The sequence below is a fragment of the Eschscholzia californica genome, unplaced genomic scaffold (genome assembly GCF_041429995.1).
Source record: "Eschscholzia californica isolate CP2 unplaced genomic scaffold, dmEscCali1.0.p SCAF_4, whole genome shotgun sequence".
In the NCBI taxonomy this organism is placed as follows: domain Eukaryota; kingdom Viridiplantae; phylum Streptophyta; class Magnoliopsida; order Ranunculales; family Papaveraceae; genus Eschscholzia; species Eschscholzia californica.
The window spans coordinates 17,382,389-17,408,905 of record NW_028238461.1 but is presented as its reverse complement, the minus strand read 5'-3'; the positions used below and the strand labels follow the sequence as shown (position 1 = coordinate 17,408,905).

The 26,517-nt window shown below is 36.4% G+C and overlaps 1 long non-coding RNA gene across 1 annotated transcript; it reads right to left on the bottom strand.

The window, feature by feature from the left end:
- Window positions 1-3,984: 3,984 nt before the first annotated feature.
- On the bottom strand, window positions 3,985-4,762 carry LOC147543304 (uncharacterized). The gene is made up of 2 exons (XR_015224376.1): window positions 4,699-4,762; window positions 3,985-4,470 (listed from the first exon to the last, which is right to left on the bottom strand). It is a non-coding gene; the product is annotated as an uncharacterized LOC147543304 (long non-coding RNA).
- Window positions 4,763-26,517: the final 21,755 nt, after the last annotated feature.

Sequence of the window (26,517 nt, the reverse complement as noted above, 5' to 3'; positions counted from 1 at the left end):
AAAGGTTCATATTTGAGTCCAAGTTATTTAGGCAGTTGCAGTATTTAATTATTTAGAAAGTCTAATTCAAGTCTATCTAGGAAAGTCCAGAGTCCTATAAAAGGATATCTAGTTTGTCTATTGTTCTCAGATTGAGAGAAAAACCCCATTGTTTTAATCAAGTTTATTATTTAGAGTTATTTGATCCTTATTTTCATCGTTCTTATTTAATTATTCCTCTCTTTTAATTCCGCTGCGTTTCTACATCACTTACTCTTTTCAAAAGATCTACAATATACTTTGGTTGAGAAAGAATAACAACGGACTGATTGCGAGTAATTTCTATACTCAAAAAATAATGAAGATCGCCAAGGTCTTTGAGAGCAAACTCTTCACTAATCTGTTGCACGAGTCCTTGAATAGTTGAGGTGTTCTTTCCAGTAACTAATATATCGTCAACATAAATTAAAAGGCAGAGAAGATTAGTCCCTTGTTTTAAGATAAACAATGAAGCATCAGTTTTGGAACTTTCAAAGCAAATAGATAATAAATATGTGCTCAGTCGAGTATACCAAGCGCCTGGAGATTGTTTTAAATCATATATAGACTTCACAAGTTTCCATACATAATCGGGATGGGAAGAATCAACGAAACCCAAAGGTTGAGACATATATACCTCATCTTCCAAAACACCATTAAAAAAAGCATTATTAGCATCAATTTGCCGCATACACCGATTTTGAGAAACCGCTAAAGAAATAACAGCACGAACTAATGTAAATTTGACAACTGGACTGGATGTCTCATAATAATCCACTCCGAACTGTTGGTTGAACCCTTTCGCCACTAGGAGAGCTTTGTTCTTTGCAATGGTGCCATCAACATGTCGTTTAATCGAGAAAACCCATTTTGAACCTAATACATTCATATTTTTCTGTCGTGGAACCTAACCCAGGAACCTTGTTGTAGCAATGCATTTAATTCAGTTGCCATTGCATGCCGCCAATGAGGTACCTTAACCGCTTGAGATGCAGAAGTCGGTATTTCTTCTTCTTCGTGATTGAAGACAGTGGAATAAACTAATGGATACTTCGAACAATGAAAAACCCGTCTTTGCTTTTATGTATTGTACATTTGCTTTTATGTATTGTGTTTCCTCTTTTAGAAGTCGTGTATCAACTTTCATACAATGTGCATCTACTTTTATGCACAACTGAAGTGTTCTAACAAACAAATTCTGAAGTTAGGCACAATGTAAAATGCATAATATTGGATCCACAATGCATTTAGCTATATGTTCAATAAGAAAAAATATACTGCACACAACGGGATATATGTTACATTCAAATCAGATTTATGTACTAAAATGGACAACTTTCACTTACACAAAAGTGATTTTTGGCCACTATGAAACTTTTGGGCACTCTCCAAACTTGATTTTTAGACTTTGTTCTCCTCATTTTTGTTTGGCAGAGGATCCTTAGGCCTATTTACATAGTTTATATATGGACCCTTTGCTCTCATCCTTTTCAAAACTACTAGTTACTTTGTACTAAAAACAGAATAGTAGAAGAGATGAAGATCTTCTGCTTCGTAGTCTTTTTCTTCACCCTAGCTTTTCTTCAAACTAAAACAACATCCACCAGACCCATCACATTATCCCTGCCGGAATCTGACCCACAACCACCACCTCCCTATACTCCTAATGTTTCACCATCAATGGTATGCTCAATTACTTTCCCTCTGCCTCTTCTTTCTCTATTTTATTGATCACAAAAAAAATTCAGTTCTTATCTTCATCTGATTTTCTTAAATGGTGGTTGATTTTAGGAAGAACAAAAGGGAAGTAATAGTGATATCAAAGATGAATGTTTGATGATGAGTAAATCAGTTATATTGGATCATACTGATTAATTATATCTATATTCAGGATATCAAAGATGGTCCATGAATGATGCATTATTCTTTTTTTGATGGAATATCTTATTTTCTATCATTTTTCTTCTTTATATAATCTTAATATAAATTTGTTGCTTAATCCCCTTTTTGGTGCCTAATCTGTATTTTGAAAATCTTTATATGTTAAATTCACTAATTTGAGAGTTTCTTTTGGTAAAACGAAGATAATCGCTAGGGAAAAGTGCACGAAAAAAAATCTATGTTGTTACAACCCAAAAAAAATTTAACAAATCTATTTGTGTCTCACTAAAGCCCACAAGGCCACAATATTGCCAATAATTTTGCGGCCTCATGTACATTTGTGCACTTACACATGATATACAAATGGAGGTCATGTTGATCGAGATTCAGGATTTATGCCATTCTCTTAAGCCCACAATATTGCCATTAACAACAAGCTCACGAGTTTATCACCGACGATCCGCTTAAGGGCCAATAGTTCAAACTACTCACGAAGTCGGCGTGTACCGGGCATGTTGTCAACATCTAATATTGGCTTTCAACTAAAAAAAAAAATCTAATATCGAGCCAATAGAAATGAAGGAACAGATTAGGGGGAAACGAATGCCCAAGGATAGGGTCTGAGTGGGAACCTTTATAGAAGAAAAGGAAGTGGCTTTGTTAGGCTTTCTATAATTAAAAGAGGTGGGGTTGTAGGAATAACACAAATTGTGGCCAGCTAGTAACATCTTCTCTCTAGGAACAACACAAATTGTGCCTCAACAAATTGTTATACTGTTTGCAATAGACATCCAGACAGTGGTTTGCCGAATTTTCTTCTAGTCTAAAGATTGGGGGCTTCTGTCAATCTTCCTTTGACCATTGCTTTCTAGTTTCTTTCATGGCTCGGTTTTCATGTATTTTATAGTCTATGTCGCTGAAAAAATTATCACTGGCAACGACAATCCTGCCATAACTTTGCCTTCTCGCCTTAAACGACTGTTATCCCTTAAAATTTTGGGTCGCCTTCAATACATTTTGGGTGTAGAGTTTTTGTGGTCCCTAGATAGTATATTCTTGTGTTATTGAAATTACTCCTTTGACATCATCTAGGACTTTGGTCTGCTTGGACCCAACCCCTGCACGTTTTCGATGAAACAATATCTCAACCTTTTCCCCTGCACATGGGACTCCCCTGAATGACTGAGTATTTTTCGTCGTCTCATTGGACGTGTTCTCGATGTTACTGTCACTCGTCGTGACATAGATTTTTCTGTTAGAATTCATTCATGCAAATTCCATGGTCCACCCCACTTGAGTGTTGCAGATCGAGTTCTACGATATTTAAAGCTTACAACTAGACATGGTCTCCATCTATCGTAATGTCGTTCTCTCACTCTCACGGGTTTCACGGACTCTGATTGGGTTAATTTCGTCGCACCCGTCGTTCCACCACCGAGTATTGTTACTATGTTTGGTTTCCTTCCTCTGTCTTGGAAGTCCAAGAAACATTTCACAATTTCCCTTTCCTGCGCGAGCTAGAGTTTTGTGCTTTAGTCGCTCTGACTGCAGAACTTCAGTGGTTAAAGTACCTATTTTAAGACCTTCACATTTCCATTCCTGTACCTTTTCTAGTCCACTGTAAAAAGCTTGTATCTGGTCTCCTTAAGACCATGCGTATCTAATGTCCTGGATAGATTGCGGATATTTCGACCAAGCCTTTGGGTTTGTGTCAGATATCTTTCCCTACTCCAATTTGTTGTGGGTATTGAGTATATGTTTTATAATGATTTTTCTGGTGCTAAAGGAATTTTAGAAACTCTTTACGGTTCGTTGAGGCTGAACAAATTATTAAGATGTTCAAGTTCCATGGCAATTTATTTGATCACTTCTAGTATAACAATGGTTAACTGTAGTTATAAGACATTCATATCTACTTTTCATTTCGATTTAAGAGACAAACTATGATGTTCATCATTGAACTTTGTTCTTTTACTTGACTCATTTTAATGTTCTCACAATTTATTATGTATGATAATTTGAATTAATATGACCTCCAATTTCGAAAATAGGTAGCAATCAGATGATTCAAAGAGGCAAATAATAAATCAATAAGTTTAGTTTTATTGATAATGTAGACATTTCCCTTTTTTAATGTCCAAAGACTACCCAAAATCGTGAAACTAATCAAATTTTAAGACTATTTGATATATTTCAAGGCTTCATAGGGCTTGATTGCAGGGTGAATAAAATGGTGAATAAAGATAATCAAGATAAAATTGACAACAACCCATTTACTGTTGACGACCTTCGTGATTTCCATCACGAAGATGGGGAGCTGTACTCTTTGTTGGTTTTTGCTCTTCTTAGAAACCCATTTGAGTGTCTAACATTATGGCATTATGGAACGCTCTAGAAGAAATAGGGTTCCCAAATATTGTTATGGGAATGAAACTTTTAACCCATTTGAGTGTCTAAACATTATGGCATCTTCATTATGTATGTCTCGCCCAGTTGCTCAAGATCACTTTGTTGTATGGTAAATCGTTGATTCGATTGTGGGAGTTTTTGAAACTACACATTCTTTTGAACCTGAAATTTCAACAATGAAGAATAGTTAATTGTACAGTTAATGTTTATTACATTATAAATTTCCAAAAGCAAAAGAGATAAAAGGATGAACTTTTTATCTCTTAAAATAATTTGATTTTTTATGATTCTACAAGTTTCATCAAATTTGAGAAGGAAAGCACCTCTATGATATAAGATTCTATCAGATAAAAAATCAAACTAAAATAACTAAGAAAGCACATATTTTACCAATCCCGGATCTCCATTGCCAAGAGAGAGGTAAAGAGAGAGAGTGAGATGTCGGCGACTGCTCTACTCATCGATTTATAAATTGGAATATATAGGTAGGATTAGGGCAACATGGAGAAAAGCACAATACTCACGCTTAAATCAAACCACATATCTTTTTTAATTTAGGAAACTAAATCATAGAGATTAATGAGAATAATGCCAACTAATCAAGACTGTATTGCCAAACTTTCCTAACGTCTTTGAAAACGCCACGGTTTTGTTGTTGATAATGACAATTGACACATGATATTCACTTTTTTGTTTCTGTTTGAATAATCCGCGACTGTGGGGCATAAAGATTTTGGTCAACAAGATTTGATTCAGTGGACGACAAAAAATTGGATTTCTTATTTTTTGCTCCCTAATCTTGATCTCTATATTTTTCTCTCTCCTACTCTCTCTCTCTCGTTGTACATCACTCTCGTTGTCTTTATCTCTCTCTCGTTGTAGATCTATCTCTATAAATCTTCCTCCATAAATCTTTCAATTTTTAGTAAAGTTTCACAAGAACCCTAGCTTTAAGGTGTTGATTCCTATGGAATTTTGATTCATTAATTAAATTTTTGATGTGGGTTCCGTTAGAATGGTTCCTTGTTGTGGGTTTTGTTGGAATGATTTCTCACAAAACTAAGGATGGAGCTGCTGCTCTTGCAAGATCGAATGCTTACGAGGTATTCCACCACCATGTGATCATTCCTGATGCTCTCAAGTGGGTTTGATTCTTTAGTGGTTTTAGGGTTTTCATTAGTCTTTAGAACTAGTTGAAATGAGGTTTGATTTTCTATTTTTTGTTGTTGTTGTGTGTTAGGATTTCTAGGCTTCATCTGTACACAAGTATTACTTGTAGGGTAGACTTTCAAGTGTGAGAAAGAGAGAGCAGTAGGAGGGAGAGAGAGAGAGAGAGAGGGTTGGGAGGGAGACGAAGAGAGAGAGGAACAATGTAAAAAATCTAATTTTCGGATCTAAATTAAATATGCCCCTTAGGTCAAATATTGTTGATCAAAGTTTATGAGTCTCTATTTTTGAATTTCGGAATGTGCAAGTTTGACTGATGAGTCAGTGTATAGTAAAACACAAAAGGAGATTATCTCGGTATTTCTCCTACTTTAAGGGGCCACGCGAGAAACCGATCATACTTTGGAGGCAATCTGGAAATAACCCATTGTTTTTATATCACTTCACATGGCGATAGAAAATCAATATTTCCCTATTTTGCTCTTACATAAGGATTTTACTATTTCTAGTATTTCATACTAATTCATTAAGTTTAGTATATTAGTTGAAAAAAAAAATTAGGGTTTATAAATGCTTTGTGCCTAAAAACATATATTGTGAAAAAAAAAATATGATTTAAGATGGAAAAAGGAATCAAACTGCATCATAAAATTAGAGAGATTATGTGATTAATGAAAGAGATGGGAGAAAGTAATGAGGGGAAAGTCCGGACTAAGTGAAGGAGGAGTAAAGAATCTGAGGAGCTATTTGCTAGATTATCAGTAACGTTATTAAAGTATTAGTTACTGATCATTGTTAAATTAGATTAAAATGACCATCTTTTTTATATCACTCAAAGTAGTAGATATAAACACTAGTACCACACACAATCTTGCTATAAACACTAGGAAGCATGGCCTTGCATACTCATATTGTACTTGTATATGCTCCACCATCTCAACATGGCATCGATGTAATGAATCCTATATTAAATGAATAGGTGGTCAATACATGGACAACCAAATATTTTATGTAGACAACTATTTTCAAGTCAACAATCTTTGACTTCATTGACCTTAATTTAATAAGGGGACAACTCTCTCATAATCTCTTTCTCCTCTTAACCACAACAAATCCAAGAAAAAGTTCCACCATGATTCAGCCGATTCTAAATGATTTACTCTAACTATAATGAACAGTGTCAAGAAATCTATAAAAATTGGGTTTCTCCAATTCAAATTCTTCAAGAAGGAAGTTGTGAAAGAATATGATAATCTATTAGCCACAATTCTTTAATGATAGAAGTTGTATTGAAGGAGAATCCTTTTTACCACCTACCGATGGTAGTTTATCTGATACACTCACCAAAATTTCTGTCCGACTAGTATATGTTCATACGGAAAAGGGGGGTTTTTGCCGGAAGTTCTCGGAGGTGAAGTGATCGGTTGTGGGAAAGACTAGAAAGTTGAGGAGGGATCTGACGAAGTAGTTAATCCAAATATTCATGAAAGTTCATATGATAAAGATGAAAGATCTTGTGTTGATGTAGTGCATGGTTTTGAAGATTCATGGGAACGAAGATGATGATGATGAAGAGAGAGAAAGTGATGACCCTATCTTAGTTGAAGCTTTGATCTAAATAAACCCCATATTTTTTTTGTATCAATTACTGTAATTTAGTCTTTTAGATTTCAAAATTTGAGTTTTCAAATTTAGGGTTTTTACTAATCCTCAATATCTATGACATTTCTGTATATAAATAAATGATTTTCAAACACTCCAATCTTTTGGCAAGTTGATTTGATCATTGGTTAGTGGAAAACCAATTCAATGGATGTTCAAGCATAAAGAGGTCAAATAATTTGTTGGGTTTAAAAAGAAAAAGAAATGAGGAGAGAGAGTTGTCCCCCTATTGATAAAGAGTCAATTACGTAAAGCACAATTGACTTACACTCCGACCCGAAAACAGTGGTCCACGTAGTGTATTTGGTTGTCCATATATTGGCCACCAAGATGGTGGTAGATATTTAACTTGTCACTAAGATGGTGGTGTCATTCATGCGCTAAATAATATCATTAATTAGCAATCAAAGTTAATTTTTTTTTCATTCTGAGAATATCCTTACCTATTAAAGTCTACTTTATCTCTCAAGAAATCTCGAAATTTAGTTTGTTGTTCTTCTCTTCTTCTTCTTGAGAGCTTCCCCATCTTAGAATCTCCTTCATCTTGATCTTCTATTGCTTCTTCTTTTTATTTTTGCGATTCTTCATTTTCTTTGATTCTTCTTTTTTCTGCGATTCTTCGTATAAGGTTTGTATATAAATTGACATGCTTTATTCACTGCATAGGAAATGTCGGGGTGTGTTATGGTTAGATATTGTAGGGCCCCTGCCACACTTCGATATTGAGTGGCATCGGATAAAACCTCTCCAGATTCAGAAGAGAGTTTATGTGAGGCTGAAATTGGTGAGGAGATAGGTTTAGAATCTTCCATCTCTACTCTTTTCAAAATATCTGCAATATACTTTTGTTGAGAAAGAATAACACCGGACTGATTGCGAGTAATTTCTATACCCAAAAAATAATGAAGATCCCCAAGATCCTTGAGAGCAAACTCTTCACTAATCTGTGGCACGAGTCGTTGAATAGTTGAGGTGTTATTTTTAGTAACTAATATATCGTCAATATAAATTAAAAGGCAAAAAAGATTAGTCCCTTGTTTTAAGATAAACAACTAAGCATCAGTTTTGGAACTTTCAAAGCAAATAAATAATAAATATGTGCTCAGTTGAGTATACCAAGAGCTTGAAGACTGTTTTAAACTATATATAAACTTCACAAGTTTGCATACATAACTGGGATGGGAAGAATCAACGAAACCCGAAGGTTGAGACATATGTACCTCATCTTCCAAAACACCATTTAGAAAATCATTATTAACATCAATTTGCCGCATACACCAATTTTGAGAAACCGCTAAAGAAATAATAGCACGAACTGTTGTAAATTTGACAACTGGACTGGATGTCTCATTATAATCCACTCGGAACTGTTGGTTGAACCCTTTCGCCACTAGGCAAGCTTTATACCTTGCAATGGTGCCATCAACATGTCGTTTAATCGAGAAAACCCATTTTGAACCTAATACATTCATACTTTTTTTGTCGTGGAACCAAAACACAAGAACCTTGTTGTAGCAATGCATTTAATTTAGTTGTCATTGCATTCCGTCAATGAGGTACCTTAACCGCTTGAGATGCACAAGTCGGTATTTCTTCTTCTTCGTGATTGAAGACAGTGGAATAAACTAATGGATACTTCGAACAATGAAAAATCTGTCTTTTAAAGATGTCATCCTTGGCATGAGTCTGCATGGGATGAACAGAGACTCTTGTGTTTTCAATTGGAACACATGGTGTAGTACTTTGTGGAACATTATCATTAGTTCGTGAGAGAAGACCTGGAGAAATTTGATTTGGAAAGGGATCTTGAGCCAACTCTAACCCTGGCAAGGGACTCTCACCAATTGGTAATGGTGGAGATGTTGTATCTAACCTTCCATCAAATGGACGTACTGTAGATTCAACTTTAGCAGGGGTATTAGGCACAATTAGAGCATGTATTGATGGAAATACTACTCGTGACTCAGTAGATGAAGATGTACTATATTTCTCATCTGCGAAAGGGAAAACAGATCCATTAAAAACAACATGTCAACCAATATAAATTCGTTTATTTAAGAGATCAAGACATCGATAGCCGTGGTGGTGAGGAGAATAATCCAAAAATACACAACGTAATGAAGACGATTATACGGTCTAGTGTACGGATAACATTCACAACCAAAAACCTACAAAAATTTGTAATCTGGTTTTGTCTTACACAAGAGTTCCAATAGTGTACGTCTTTGTAATACTTTGGAATGAAGACGATTAATTAAGTATACCGCACTTTCAAACGCATGATGCCAATATTGTTTTGGAGCGTTTCCTTGTGCCAACATATTAAGGCCTGTTTCAACCACATGGCAATGGCGTCGTTCAACAACCCCATTTTGCTCATGAGTATGGGGGCAAGCAATACGACGTAAAATACCAGGATCCTGAAAAAATACATTTAATTTTTGAAACTCGCCACCCCAATTAGATTGCACCGACTTAATTTTAGTACTAAATAGATTCTCAACCAACAACTTAAATTTATTAAAAATACTAAATGTTTCAGACTTCAATGTCATCGGATAAAGCCAACAATATTTAGAAAAATCATCCACGAACAAAATAAAATACCAATGTCCATCAACATAATCGAATGAAGTCGGTCCCCATAGATCAGTAAAAATTAAGTCAAATGGTGCATTTGAAACAGAGCGCGCCTGAGCCAACAGAAGTCGATGACTTTTACCTAGCTGACATGAGTCGCATATTCCCATTGTTTTATTTGAGTCGATTGGCAACTTATTATTGTGTAAAACAAACCGTGTGATCTGTTCAGCCGGATGGCCAAGACGATTGTGCCACATTTCTACCAAACAATGTTCACCTGCTCCTACGAAAATCTCTCCTCTTCTATTCATACTGCTAGTGAGGGGGAGATAATATAAACCATCTTCACTTTCTCCTTGTAGTAGAACTTTCCCCGACGAACGATCCTTTATATAGCCGACATCATCAAAAAAGACAAAGTAAATACTATTGTCACGACAAATTTGTAGAACCGATAACAAATTCTTTTTTATGTAAGGAACCCGTAGAACTTTATGCAATTCAAAATTGTGGCTAGAAGAACTCAAAATAGATGTACCAATGTCAGTGATTGGCAAACCTGATCTATTTCCGACTTTAACAACGTCTGCACCATTATAATCCGAATGAGTTGTAAGATTGCGAAGATCAGGTGTTACATGATTAGAAGCCCCAGAGTCAGGTCACCAAGATTGAATGAAGTCTTCTTTGTTACGAGTCAAAAGCGATGTGACATGAGCATATGGTTGAGCACTGAAAGTCTGTGAGTGATTAACATATTCTTGAGGCTCGTCGTCATAACGGTTATAACATCGTTTGGCACTATGCCCATTTCTTCCACATATTTGGCAAGGCACCTGAAAACTAGAAGAAGCCTGGTTTCCATGAGAAAGAATAGGATAAGGTTAAGAATTTCCTTGATGCTGTTGGCCTCCTCGACTATAATTCTTGTAATGACCACGACTCCATTGTCCGCGACCACGACTAAAGTATTGTTGTTGGGGTGGTTGATTAGAAAACTGTTTGGAAGACTGATTACTTTGTTTTCCTGCAATATGAATCTGAGGAGGTACATCAGTGGTCACAATTTCTTCGGCAATACGAAGTTCCTGGGTAAGGAGAAAGCCTTGTAAATCAGCAAATGTGATTGGAGAAGTCCTTGTAGTAATAGATGTCACAAATGAATTATATTCTGGTCCAAGACCTCCAAGAACATGAAGGATTAATTCGTGGTCAGAAACAGGTCGGGAAGCCGTAGCAAGTTGATCAGTGATATTTTTCATAGGGGTAAGGTAATCTAAAATAGATGAAGACCCTTTCTTGGTTTTGTGTAACTGTAATTGACGATGCATAAGACGAGCCTGGTCAGATGGAGATGCAAATGTTTATTCAAGACGACACCATGCTTCATGAGAAGTTGTAGAGCCAATGACTTGGGCATGAACACTTTCACAGACAGATGAATAAACACAACTTAGGATCAACTGATCTTGACGTTCTCATTTAGCAAATTCAGGATTAATAGTAAGAGTAGAACCCGAAGCAGATTTATCAACATAACGAGACGAACATGGAAGACTACCATCGACGTATCCGAATAAATCATTACCACGTGAAAATGCAACAAAGTGTGAGTGCCATAAGATGTAACTAGTGGGATTCAACTTAACAGCAATGGCGGATCCCATAGAAACAGATCACAAAGAAGACATTTCTCAACAATTCTTAAGAACTACGAAAGCTCTGATACCATATAAGATGTGTAGTTTGAGTTCTCTTCTCTGTGTGAGACAATAAAATTCCTTTGATTTACAGATGATTACACTTATTACATAAAGAAGGAATACAAAGATCAATAGATTATCAAGGAAATTGAGCTATGATGCAAACAATAATATTCTTACACATATATTATATTATTTGGTATGATATTAATCAAATATATACCATACTCAATTAGTTGTTTGATTGGTGTCAATGATATGTTGGGTAGATCTAATACTTCTTCTTCAATTTTTTTTCTTTTTTTTCTTCTTTTATAGAATAATTGAAATCTCCAAAGGAAACCCTAAAATCATATCTAAAGCTATAAAACGAAGTCTTAAAATTATATTCGAAGCTATGAAATGAACCCTAAAACCAGTTCCAAACTTATGGAACCCTAATAGTATAGAAAACAAAGTTGAGGATTTGATTTTCGTTAATTGTATGCCCAATTTCAAAATAAATATTGGTTCATCAATTCGAAGGACAAATCTATAAGAAATCAAATACGAATAAAGGTTTCTAAGGAGATTATGGGAATATATAGAAGGTTAGAATAGGCATTTTAAAAGAAAAATACTTTTCGAGGTTCACATTTCAACCTAAAAATTGTTTCTTAGTCTAGACTACCTGATTTAGATAAAAAAAAATTCTTTTGGATTTGAATTTTTTGGGTTAGAAATTGATATATTTTACTATTTAGGACCAGTAAATTAAATATTTACCTTTAAGGTAAATAGTCACAACACTCTTCAAGAAAAAAATTGAAGAATTGAATGAACGGGCTTGGGGATAACAATTCAGCATAATACCTTACAGTGTTGACCAAGGCTGGATATAAGAGCATCCCCAATGGGACACTCTAACAAAAACCCTAAACTCTAGTTGTCAAGTGTCAAATAGAGTGTCCCATTGGAGAAGGTTTTTTAACAAAATCTCAAAAAATTAAGCGGCACTCTAAGTGTTAAAGTTTGAGAGCATCTCCAATACAAAACTCAAAAAAATCTCTATTTGTCCTATCTAACTAGTTTCGGTTGAGATTCTCACTCCTTTGTGGCAGACATAAAGATCTTCAATTCTTTTGTGTCTCCAGTGCATCACTATGAACTTATCTTATTTACTTATGTGTTGTAGTTATTTTTGTAAATAAATAATTAGTTATTTAAAAATTATAGAAGACTCGATTTCTATTGGTTGAAATTCAAATATTGATGAGTTGGACAATTAGAGATATCTCAAGAAGACAATCTATTCCTAGAGTGTCCTCTTGAGATATCTCTATTTCACCCTCGACAAGTCATCATAGAGATCCAAATAGAGTGTTGTATTGGAGAGAGTTTTCAAACAAAAACACTGAAAATTTTTATGTGGCACTCAGAGTTTCTAAGATTGAGTGTTGCATTGGAGATGCTGTGAGTGTCCCATTGGAGATGCTCTAAAGAACTGAAAATTAGGAAATCTGTTAACGCTCAAGTCAAAATGCACGGAGGTCTTCCTCTAGGAGATAAGAAATCTAGTAAGGAAAATTAAATGCATAAATGGGGAACCTCACAAGTTATCACACTCCAAGGAAGAGACATCAGTACAATCCCATTCTCTATATACTCAAACATTTATGTCGTAGATGGCCCCTTGCCTTCTTCCTCTATCTTTCTCTTAATGATTTCATCACTCCGTTAGAATCTTAGATTGTGTTCTATTTCAACTCTATGTCTCAAACGTGTTTTAGTCTAATCCATTTGTTTCTCTTTACCTATTTACATCTGACTCATTTAAAAATACAATATTGTAGTTTCAAATCTAGACGGATGCATCGTCAATTCATCTTTTACTCGCCTATATTTGAATCGTATTATCCAAAACGGATCCAAAACCAAATTGAATCAGTCACTCAGGCGAGTCACTGATTACGATCCATAAGACAAAAACACGTTCGAAAATTAGGGTCATTTTAAATTTGATTCGAATTCAAATCTAGCTTCCAGAACACAAAAAAATACTATATTAGGTAAAGTTAGATTTCATCCTTTTCACATAGGAAATCCAAAATTTCAAGTCCGCGTCAGTATAAATTTGAAAGTAACCCAAAAGGTTAGTTTAGGGACTAATTTGTCAGGTTTGGGGTCGTTAATGTCATGTTCGAATGTGAAAATATCACATCTTGGGGTGGGGGAAAAACGTAAAATGTGTCAGATGCACATGAGTTCATGGGTTTATGTCAAGCACTCATGTGTTTGGGTCAGTACTACATGACCTTGTTGGAATCGGAGCCGATTTTGGCTCGACCCGACCCATCAAATTCAGAAATGGAATGCGCCATTACGTTCGTCTCGTCGAGCTCTTCAACCTAGAGCCAAGAATCACTCGAATCCGATTCCGGATGAATGTGAAATTCAAGTTTAAAGTTGGACGAAGATCGGTTTAAATAGGGACTAAAGCGTCAAGTTGGACAAGTCACTTTAGGGGTCGTTTGAGCGAAGCACGCGGATTCAGATCTGGACGGATGGCGTTCGTTCCGGGGGATTGCGAAAGATCTGACGGTCGCGCGTTTGGGATCTCGGGATAACTTCGGTATGTCTCTAAAAGCGTTGATCCACGAGGATCCAACGACCCGCATAACTTCCGCGTCGGGCACCTGGTGCGATTTCGTCCGTTCCTTCATCTAACGGTCGGATGTGTCATCTGTTGGGTAGAATTCGGAACAACACCATCTTCATCCAACAGTGGGTGTTCCACCCGAGATTTTGAGAAAAATCTGACGGTCTAAATTATAACTGACTATAGTACTCAGTTATATTTCACCTTTGGCCCTAGTTCCGAATAGATATGTCCCTTTAACCCCAACAGACACTATATACCTATTCAATTCCTATATAAACCATCCAAATCCATTCTAAATCAATCAATTCATTATCTTCTTCTCTTCTCTTCTCTTCTAACAATTAAAGGTTCTGGTTTGCCTAGAATATCTGATTGAGAAGTAATTCTAGAGGTTCTGGTTTGCCTAGGATATCTAGAAAAAGGAAGAAAGAAGTTTTGAGTGAAGTGATAATCATAGGTCGTCTAAGACATCAAATTCATTCTCTTCTTCTCTTCTCTTCTAACAATTAGAGGTTCTGGTCTGCCTAGAATATCTTATTGAGAAGAAACTCTAGAGGTTCTGATTTGCCTAGAATATCTAGAAGAAAAAGGAAGAAAGAAGTTTCGAGTGAATTTTAAAGCGTCTATAAGATCATTCGCATAAGTCCAAGAGCTCACAATACTTACGAAGGTTCGTCCGCTTTCAGAATATAGAAGTACCATCTTAAAATTCTGAAAGGAAAGTTGTTGTATCCCGAAGGCATACACCCTAACGTCTGGTACTGTTACGGAGGTGTAAAATGTCTTAAGGAAAGAGAATTTATTCTCGCCTCGACTACATTAACGTTTGTCTAACTCGGTTAACCCGAAAGAAGGAATACTGATAAATCATTATTCTCTTACAGTCTATCTCTCTACAAATTAGAGAAAGGAAACTCTGTCTTAACCAAGACAAGACAGAGACAAATCAACTTATCGATTGATAACCAGAGGAACAACAATCTTAAGACATTTTATAACGATTATTTCTCTGGTTATACGATTTTATTTGGTTTTCTGTGTGTTTCAGAAAAATGGCAAGAACAAGAAAAACACTACGGGTTCTTCAGCCTGACACCACATACGTGGAAAACCCAGAGAAGTTCAAGGGAACTGACTTCGCTCTGAAGCGGAAGCATCCGTTTCAAAACAGAAACAAGTCGAGGAAAAGGCAAAGATTGTCACTCCACAAATGACAATCAAGGGAAAAAAGTTGATAACCAAGCTTCATTAGTAAAAGACACCGAAAATCGGAATCACTGTCTTATGGCTACTGAATTCGAAAAGATGTTTGATATACTTCAGAAGATGAACCTCTGTGCAATGGCATATGAAGTTACCCGGTTAACAACCAGAGAGAATGGTAGGTCGACACTGGGACAAGTCATCACATTTGTAGTGGCAAAAGTTTATTCTCTTCCTATACGGAGGTAGCCGAAGGAGAGACCTTATTCAAGGAAAACGGCTCCACCACCCAAGTTAAAGGAAAGGGGGAGATGGTGTTAATATTCACTTCAGATATAGAAGTGACTTTGACCGATGTACTCCATGCTCCAGACGTTCGAAAGAACTTGATTTCTGGTTCTCTTCTAAGTGAGACCGGGTTCAGACTAATCTTTCTGTCAGATATCGTTATCCTATTTAAGAAAAGGATGTATATTGGAAAGGGTTATTTATGTGGGGGTTATTTAAATTAAATATTACCCATGTAATGCCGAAGGCATTTATTATTAATGAAATTAATAATTATGCGTATAGTGTCGAGTCCTCCAATATTTGTCACTAAAGACTAAGCCATGTGAATAATAAGTCATTAAAGAAATTAATGAACTTAGATTAATTTCGAAACTCGAAATTGACTAAAGACGAACATGTCAAAAATGACTAAGACGTCGTTCAAATCTTTAGACTTATGTCACAGTGATCTTTGTGACACAAAGATGGTTCAAACTTGAGTTGGCAAAAGGTACTTCATCACCTTTATCAATGACGCCACTTGGTTCTGTTATGTTACTTACTAAAGAGTAAGGGCGAAGCAATCGAAAAGTTTGAGCTTTATAAAACCAAAGTAGAAACTCGACTTTATAAAAAGATTGGGACTTTGAGAAACGATTCAGGAGGAGAGTGTGAATCTCCTTTCGCCGAGATATGCGCTACAAATGGTAGGCGACTCTCTTGGTAAAGCACAGCAAAATAACAGAACGTTAAATGGGATAAAAATCTATCAGTGGAGATTGAAAACGATGATTCATCTCATCTCGCGGGGTTTTGTGAAGTATTTCACTTAAGTCTCTTACTAGCCATGGCAGAAATAAGGTTCAACACATGGTGACCATGAATTTTGACTTAGTTGATGACTCTTAAAATATCTTCTCGATAATCGAGACATCGAAAAGCTAAGCGACACCTTGACCACCAAGTATCGACATAAACACTGGGTGTGAAACCGGCTATCGAGAATACAGTGAGGCATCAATGATGTTGGCACAAGTCTTGAAAATTTGATCCTAAAGGTTCAATTCAATGACGAGTCGAAGAAGACAACCGCATAAGTGAGCGGAGAAGTGTGTCAAGACAAATGTCAAAACCTAAATGGTTAGACAAGGTCGACGACAGAATGTTCTCGTTATACAAAGAGTTACAAGACGATGAACTGTTCAAAAGAACTCATCGGTCTGAGATAATGAAAATTCCGTGAAACAGTCTCGAATACAAAGTTGACGGAGAATGCAAAATTATGAAATTAAACTTGTCTTTGAGAAAGTAACTTATTTCGCATAACGTATTTAGACAGTAAATTAGTATAATTCTCTAGAAGGTCCCTAGACCTATCTAAGAGTTACAAAAGGATCCTCAGATATGTTAAAAGGAAGGACCTTTGGTGAAAGATCTCGAGATCAGGAGTTATTACACATAAACCCTTAAGTCTTTGTATGTAGGTCCTTAGTTCTGTATAATTACAGAATAGTCCCTCACAAATCCTCATGGGCAACCTAATCTTATTGGATAGATAAGGGAATTAAGGTTGATAAGACATAAAGTTGAATATTACATCATTCGGTCTAAACGTGACTCGAATAGTAAATTCAAGGGTCTTGGTAAGATTTTCGATTCAAGAGTGTGAACGAAATCTAGAGACGATGAAGAACAAACTAGGGAATGATAACTTTGATGATCATGCGATAGTTTTAAATCTATCAACGGAGTATATATGTTAAGACATATAACTTAAGAAAAAGTTAAGAGAGAAACTCACCTTATGTTGTATTTCAAGGTCCTAATGATCATGAACTATCATGTTATGGAACAAAATTAGAAACGCTACACTAAAGAAATTGTGTACGAACATAGTTTTGTCAAAGAGGAGAATGCAATGGTTACCGTACAACTGTGGGGGCTTATATTGTTACATATCTGAACAGTACCCTATATGGAATATTATAAAATTCCACACAAGTTGACGAATAAGAGAAAATACTCTTGAAATGTGGGGGGAACCGAGAAGGAACCAAAAAGCCAATTATAAAGAAACATATGGCATATAGAACTCTAAATTCTCCTGAAGATATAACGTCATAACGACGTGAGAAGAGGGAAATTATGGAGTATCTCGGAAACCAGATTTAACCAAAAAGAATGTTTGGTCGATAAGGTTTCATTGAGCTAAGAACTGTAGTTATATTCACTAAGTTGTGACAAGATTGAGAAATCAAGTGTGTGAATATAAGTGATGACGTGAATGTCTAATTCAATCAACAAATCTGGAAAAACACAAACGGAAAGAACCTCTCTTTCTAATCCTAAACTGAGTAACGAGATTCAACCGTGAATCATTTGTTCAAAATAACAAAAGATACTAGTTAGAAATAAGAAAGTGTTTGAGAAGAATTGATTCGATATTTTTTCGGATTGAATCGTTACTCATGATTGATAATCTATGTGCATGGTTAGACGGAGAATGGTAGAATAACCACTCAAGAACCACGATAAGCATAAATACATGAATTTGAACAAATTCAAGAAAGAGTTATCTGAGTAACAAGTAGTTCTTAGGTATCTGAGCAGACTCGTATTATTTGGTTGTACATATCATAGAGGAAAATGAAGATATGTGGACAACACTCGAATCTCAGATACAAAGTCTAACAGTGGATTTGAAAAACCACTAAGGGCTACGATATCACAAAATCCTTTGAGGCAGACGTGCATAGCTGGATCAACAATGTAATCCTAAAGGCCTTGATGGATACATTGCTCTGGAGAAAGCAAAGGAAGTAGGTGAACTTCCTGGACGATATTTGTTTGTGATTGAAGCTAGTGAACGCAATAAACCTAAGTAGTTGTTGCGTAGGCACTAATACGGTAAGTCTAGAGAATTCAAAGTAAATAGACTAGCACCGTAAAGCAATTGCTCTCAAGGAATGCATAAATTAAAATTATGCTCAATCCTAAGTTACCTGGCGGATCCGTAAAGAACAAAGGTGGACAAGAGAGTTGAAATTGCATCATCAAGGGGAATGTGGCAAAAACGCCTAAAGTAAATGAGTAAAGGCATGGTGAAACCCTACCTAGATGACTAGAGATCCCACGATCTAGGTTCAAAGGGCAACTGAAGCTATATCCTGACTCGACAGTAACACTGTTAGAGACTTTTATCTCTTACCCATTCCTAAGATGAAAGCAGTGTTGCCTGCAGTGAGAGGCTAAGCATTAAGCTTTTAATGAATCCGAAAACTTAGAACTTGATTCTAACGTGAGGTATAGTAGGATACCTTATTACGAATAACCTATATGTGTGTGAATTGATGCTGATTCCATGGGAAGGTCGTCTAGGCCGACTTCTTTAAAGCACACATGAAATCGGGATTGTTCAGGGCCGAAATGAATACAACCGAGAACCTAAGTAGGTAAGGGATTAGCTATGTGATAGCTATTCAGGTTTACAATTTCCAGGACTCAGTTCAAGGCGATAAGTTCACTACCGTCCTTGTAGACCTTGTAGTTATTCACTAGGAAAGGTTCAAAGTCGAAAGAAGTCTTTCGATGCAGCGAAGTTCCGCATATGAGCTTTTCTAGTGTCAGTATGTCAGAATAGTATGTTTGTATATAGTAAACCTCGAATTTTCATTCATGTGGGGGATTGTTGGAATCGGAGTCGATTTTGGTTCGACCCGACCCGTCAAACTCAGTAATGGAATGCGCCATTACGTTGTCTCGTCGAGCTCTTCAACTTAGAGCCAAGAATCACTCGAATCCGATTCCGGATGAATGAGAAATTCAAGTTTAAAGTTGGACGAAGATCGGTTGAAATAGGGACTAAAGCGTCAAGTTGGATAAGTCACTTTAGGGGGCGTTTGAGCGAAGCACGCGGATCCAAATCTGGACGGATGGCGTTCGTTCCGCGGGATTGCGAAAGATCTGATGGTCGCGCGTTTGGGATCTCGGGAATACTTCGGTATGTCTCTAGAAGCGTTGATCCACGAGATCCAACGACCCGCATAACTTCCGCGTCGGGCACCTGGTGGGATTTCGTCCGTTCCTTCATCTAACGGTCGGATGTGTCATCTGTTGGGTAGAATTCGGGACAACACCATCTTCATCCAACAGTGGGCGTTCGACCCAAGATTTTGAGAAAAATCTGATGGTCTAAATTATAACTGACTATAGTACTCAGTTATATTTCACCTTTGGCCCTAGTTCCGAGCAGATGTGTCCCTTTAACCCCAACAGACACTATATACCTATTCAATTCCTATATAAACCATCCAAATCCATTCCAAATCAATCAATTCATTCTCTTCTTCTCTTCTCTTCTAACAATTAGAGGTTCTGGTTTGCCTAGAATATCTGATTGAGAAGTAATTCTAGAGGTTCTGGTTTGCCTAGAATATCTAGAAAAAGGAAGAAAGAAGTTTTGAGTGAAGTGATAATCATAGGTCGTCTAGGACATCAAATTCATTTTCTTCTTCTCTTCTCTTCTAACAATTAGAGGTTCTGGTCTGCCTAGAATATCTGATTGAGAAGAAACTCTATAGGTTCTGGTTTGCCTTGAATATCTATAAGAAAAAGGAAGAAAGAAGTTTCGAGTGAATTTTAAAGCGTCTAGAAGATCATTCGCATAAATCCAAGAGCTCATAATACTTACGAAGGTTCTTCCGCTTTCAGAATATAGAAGTACCATCTTAAAATTCTGAAAGGAAAGTCGTTGTATCCCGAAGGCATACACCTCATGAGACATGAAAATATCCCATCTGAATCTCTTAACTCGGGTTAGTTAGTCCATTTCGAGCGGTTACTCTGATGATTTGCTTGTTTTTCTTTCTCAGGTGTCTACCGGATTCAGTGTGAAAAACGGTTAAAATCGGGAGATTGACACCTTAGGGGCAGTTCGATCATTTGGTGGTAATGGTTCTCTGGTTGTTTGGTCTATGTTGATACTGGGATGAGAAGTAGAGTCCAGGATGAACCCAACGGCGAAAACAGAAGTCGAATCGGAGTTCGGATGAGGAAACTAGAGCGATCAAAGTCCGAGTCAAATTAGTTTACTAAAAGTCAACATATATTATTAGTGACACGTGGCGCGCAAGACGGGACTGAATCGCACGGCAGAAAAGCTTCATGGGATATATTCGGGCACATAAGGAGGGCTCTCAGGCTTTTATTTGAGAATGATTCGGTACTTTGGAGTACAAGTTTCAACACACCTCTGCTCTTATCTATCGAACTCGGTAGTCTTCTTTCGGATCTGACGGCTCCTGGTTTCTACATGCATATTAATATAATAAGTCATGCTACACTGTATCTTCACTCCTTGCTGCCACCTACTATTCACGGGATTTAAAGGGTCCTCTAAGGTGCATGAAGACGTAAGTTCCTACGATGAAACAATGTGATCTACCCCTCCGTCTTCATGCTCTCTTTGATCTAACGGTTTGTATCATCCCCACGGAAGGTGGCAGTTTCTAAAGTGCGTCTCACCCTCTTAAGCTGCCTCGCGACTCACCAAATTTCTCCATTTCACACGCAACAACCAGCAAGCACGTTTCCAAATTTGTGGGATTCTCTCCTTCTATTTTCAAACAAAAATAGCTTATTCTATAGAGAGGGAAGTTTATTTCTCTAAACCGAAACATGAGATTGATTGACAGAGATCATTGGAGATTCGGTGGTAGAAAAAGATTAGCCGCAGATTTCATATGGTAGAGTATATTTTCAACCGAGAGAGGAAGCCGGAGATTGGGTGATCTTGTATGATCAATAGAGAGATGGAGATAAACAAATTAAGAGGATGAAGATAGAGAATTTTCTCAAAGATAGAAAGTTTTTGAAAAGGGAGAATGAGATGAGAAGAAAACAGAGAGGATGGTGTTGATGGATTTTGTAGAGAGAGAGAAAGAAAATATCAGCAAAGAGAAAGAAATCTGAGTTGGATAGAGAGGTGTTTGAACACCAATGAAAGAAGGAAGAGAAAAAAGAAGAGAAGAAATTTGTTTCTGTATATTATTTCTATTGAGACATTACACTTCTTATATAGGATAGTTATATCCTTATTGAGAAAAATATATCTAGTAACAAATAATGTGGTAATATATTGGTGATTTGTGAGCAAGGATATCAAGAATATATGGTAATCAAGAATATACGGTAATTAATCCATTACCATATATTCTTGATTTTAGTAACAAATGTCAACACTCCCCCTCAAGTTGGCGCATATATATCACCATGCCCAACTTGTCCACAAACTTTTTAAGCACTTGGTTAGATACGCTTTTGGTGAGTATATGATGAGTTTGTTAAAACTCAATTATATATTGTCAATTTACGTTTGTTAATTTCCAAAGTTGATAAAATTAATGGAGTTAATTGATTTTTCAGGAATAGCTCAAAGATGCAAAGAAGCCAATATTATGGGAAATTGATGTCTAATTTGATATGCAAATGAGTCGGTTCAAGTAAAGTTAATTTGGGGATGATTTTGTAAATGAGTTAGTTTATAGGGGTTATTACTAAAGGAACCTAAAATTAATTATCAAAGACCCTTTAAATGGACCCCACGTGAACCACAGGAATAGGTTTTTAGACTGGAATTGGGTGGTGATGTCATCCAATTGATTTGGTTCAAATGGGTCCCACGTGAGAATGATGAGATAAAAAAGGAAGACCCCGACTTTTGTTATGTAATGGGCAGCCAGGATGCTTTCCAAATTTGGTCCTTGGTAACCGAAAATTTGAGGGAAACATTCTCTTCCCTGCTGAATGGTTACAGTAGAGAATATAGAAAGAGAAAGTGTGATCAAGGAATCCTAAATCAATTTTTGGAATACATTTTCATAAAAACAGAAAGAGGAAGATTTGTATAGAAACACTAAGAAGATTGAAAGGAGGAGATTTGGTCTGAGATTTCTGAAGATTGGATTCAATGGATGTTCTTAGAGAGAGAAAGACTCCGGATATTTTATATGGAGAAAAAAAGAAATCAAAGAGATTTCCAGGGTGGCTAATTTGAAGGAGTTGATTGAAATCAATAAGGGAGATTGGAACAGAGAAGGATTTGTTGCTGGTTTTAGTGAGAGAAAGAGCTGGAACAGGATTTTCGAATTTTCTCTTTCTTTTCGGCTATATAACAGAGTTAAGAAAAGAGGGAGGGGGATCTCATTTTTGGGGGTCAAAAGCTCAACTAAAGATAGAAAAATCAGAGAAAGAGAGAGAAGGAAAAACAGATTTTTGGTTCATCATCATCTTAATCTTCTTCTTCTGTTATTTACTTTGTATTTTATTCCTTTTTGTGAGAGAAAGGAGTGATTGTATAGAGAGAAAGAAACAGAGAGAGTGAGGACAGATTCAAACAAAGAGAAACAGAAACAGAGAGAGATTGTTAGAGAGAGAGATTATTTCTAATTTAATGAAGTCTTCCTCTTTTAATGTGTTTATGTTAGTTGATTTCTGGATTGAAAAGTAAAGAAAAGAGATATTTTACAGAAACAGAAAGAGTAAGAAGAGAAAGAAAGAGTAAGAAGAGAAAGAGAGTTGGAGAAGACGAGAAAACCATTTTCCCACAGAGAATCCATTTCCGGGAAGACGAGAAAATCGTTTTCCCTTAGGGCCTGTTTGGCTGCGACAGGGAAAATCAGTAAGAAAGTTTCATTCTTCTTCCATTTTCTCTCTCATTTGTCATATTTGATTTAATCTTTTATTATGGGTAGCTAATTCTCCATCTAGGGCTAGGATGAAACCCATTTTTAAGCTTTTAGAGATCAATTTTTGTGCGATTAATTCTCTTGATTGTGTTTAAAAGTTCAAGTTGTTTTAGTTAGTTAAACTTGTTTTCTTTTCATTGTCTATATTTTTAGTTTGATACACCATGCTTAGATTAAATTCTTTGATGGTGTATGCTTATCGATTAATAGTCAATAGTTTAGAGATTTGTTTTTCTAAATACAACAATTACAAGTTTGTGATTATCAATCGGGTTTTAACGAAAACATCTCCCGGAATTAGGATAGTTCATTATCCGAAATTCTGAGTTATAAAAAAGAGAGTTGATTAGATAATTATTGGGTCTGAATGTGATTTTATGTGGTGGAATCCTAAACCCTAGACTCCTCTCCCCCATTTGAGTTCAACTTTTTAATCGTTTTAATATTTTATTTATTTTATTTTAAAATCAAAACCATTTTCAAAATCTTAATATTTCCTAATTTTAGAATAGATTTCACTTAGTCTCTGAGGAACGAACCGGTCTTACCGGAATTTATTACAACTTGACACCCGTGCACTTGCGGGTGTAGACCTATTTAGGGTAACCTTCTAGGCCCATCAAGTTTTTGGCGCCGCTGCCGGGGACTATGTTTTAAATTTGTTCTAATCTTGGAAAGTTGTTATTTTTGGCCACTTTGACTTGCTTCTCTATTTTTGGTGTGTAGGGCATTAAGGAGCGAAAGAGAAGACGCAAACAAGGAGGAGGAGTCGAAAAGAAGAAATTTACAGTTTTATTTTTTTTATTTATTTTTGGTGAGAGAGAGACTTTAGACTTTCTAGTTTTTATTTTTGGATTAAAGTTTTGACCCTAAATTAAAGGGCTAAATTGTAACCGAAAAACCAAAACGAAGCCTCGGGTTCGAACACTCGCGGGGAGAGTGGCCCGGGTCGTCTGCAAAGGTCGTCGCCCGTCTCGAACGGGAGGTAACTTTCTCTAATCACCCACGAATCCCCTGTTAGTGGGTACTTTTCATAAGATCTTCGTAGTGCTTCCTCGGTTTTCGTGTTAAAAAAAAAAAAAAAAAAAAATTGAAAGAGAGATGGATAGATCGTGGTCCCAACATGGAGAGGTTGTTGCTTTGAAGTCGCCTGACTCGCTTAAGGACGATGAATCATGGTTGACCAATTTGTTAAATGAGTGTAATGACCCGTCTGACTTAGACGATGATCTAGAATTTTTAGAGGACCCCGATTACATCGTGATAAAAGAGATTACAGAATGTCTATCCGACCCGACTTCTAGGGACTTTGAGTCTGATAGTAGGGTTTCTCCATTGAAGGAACCCGAAGTACCTGTTTTAGAGAACCCTAGTTTAAATCCGGGTATCATTGATAGTCCTCTATATAATTGTGCATTTTGTCTTTCAGATACATGTGTAGATTTTGAAACACTCTCTCCCGATGTCTATCATCAATATAATGACCCCTTCTATCCGGTTTTTGATCTCTCTAGTGCGGTGCCAAACTTAACGACCTTATTGTCGTCTAAGTTTGGGGATTGCCCTTCTTTCTTGATAGTCTCACTTACACTATCACCAAGTTACGAAAATGTGAGACTATCGTTCACTGAAAACTTTGTGTTTTGGGTGGACCCACAAATGTATCGACTATTGGTTTACAGTTGATCACATATTTGTAATCCAGTAGGTATAATTTTTTTCTATTTTTCGAACCATCTGTTTCGTCTGGCTGAAGACGTTAAACTTAGCGCTTTCTGGGAGGCAACCCATGCAGAGGACGCTGAACCGGGTAATATCTTTCCCTTCACCCTGTTATTTTTTTTTGCATAGTCTTCAGAACATTGAGGACAATGTTCGGTTTAAGTTTGGGGATAGGGGACTGAAATTTTTGCTAAGTCCTTATTTCAAAAATTCAAAAGGGTTTAAAATTTTTTCAAAATTTTTAAAGTTTTGGATTGAAAATGCGAGCCTAGTTGTTTTTACTTGTTAATAGTTATAGAGTCTAGTTGGTCTTACTATCCATTTGCTAAAGGTTTTTCCATGAATTTCGAGTCTTGAAGTTGTCTGTGCACTAGCCATGTGAGTGTTAGATAGGTGAAGAGTTGACTTTTCTGAGAGAACTTAATCGATCATTAGTGGAGACTTAACCTATGTGAGATTCTGAGCCTTTCTTGTTGTTTTGAGTGATCTCTTCTGAGCTAATTCTGAGTAGAATGAAGAGCTACTCAACCTCGCAATATTGAAAGAAGAACTCATTTGATCTCTTGAGTTCAAATTTTACAACCACTAGGGATGTCATCAGGAAGTAAACCTTTCTCTTGTAGTCCGAGAAACTTGAAAACAATGTCAACTAGAGGAAGATAGGAACCTCATCATTTAGAACCCTGAGAATAAGGCATGAAGCAAAATGGAGAGAATTTTACCCAAGGAAAGTGTTAAGAAAGTATGTTGTGAGTTTTATTACCAGAAGCGTATTGAAAGAAAAAAAAAAAAGGAAAAAAAAGAGGAAAAAAAAATGAAAGAAAAAAAAAAGAAAGAGAAAAAGTGTGTGTTTGTTTAGTTTAAGTATTTATCCCTTGAATTAGTTCTTGAAGATTTGAAGACGTCGAGTTCTCAGGAGTTTTAGTCATATCCTCATTAGTGTCTATCGACCTCTAGGAAGCATGGTTAGATAGTAGATCAGGTGAGAAGAGTTGGTTAGCTTCCCCATTCCGTATTAGTGGTTGTTTCCTTTCTATGAGATCGATCGTTTAAGAAAATTTTAGTCCGTCTTTTGTAATGTCGAGTTTTCTTTCATACTCATACTCGCACATTGAGTGAGCCATTTCTGAGTGACTTTAATTTTTGAGTGTATGACCGTAAGGCAGTAGTCGAGGCGAAATGTATTGAGAAGGTAATCAAGGTCTTGTCTTTTCAAAACTGAAATGATACTTATATTGGCTGGTCACGTGCACTTTGAGTTTAGATTACTAGTGAAGGAATTTTTAGCATTTGTATGGTTTGGTCGATTTGGATTTCATTTCTATTAACTTTCGAAAATCTACCGGATAAACATTTTTAGTCCTTATCATATTTAGACCCTTCTGCAATTTTTGAGATTTTAGAATTTTGTGGGTATATTCACTGCAAACCCTCACGAGACAAAACTCGTCCTCTTGGGTAACCTAGAGGTTTAACGGCTTGTTGCACGTGCTAAGTGCAATCGTGGTTCCCT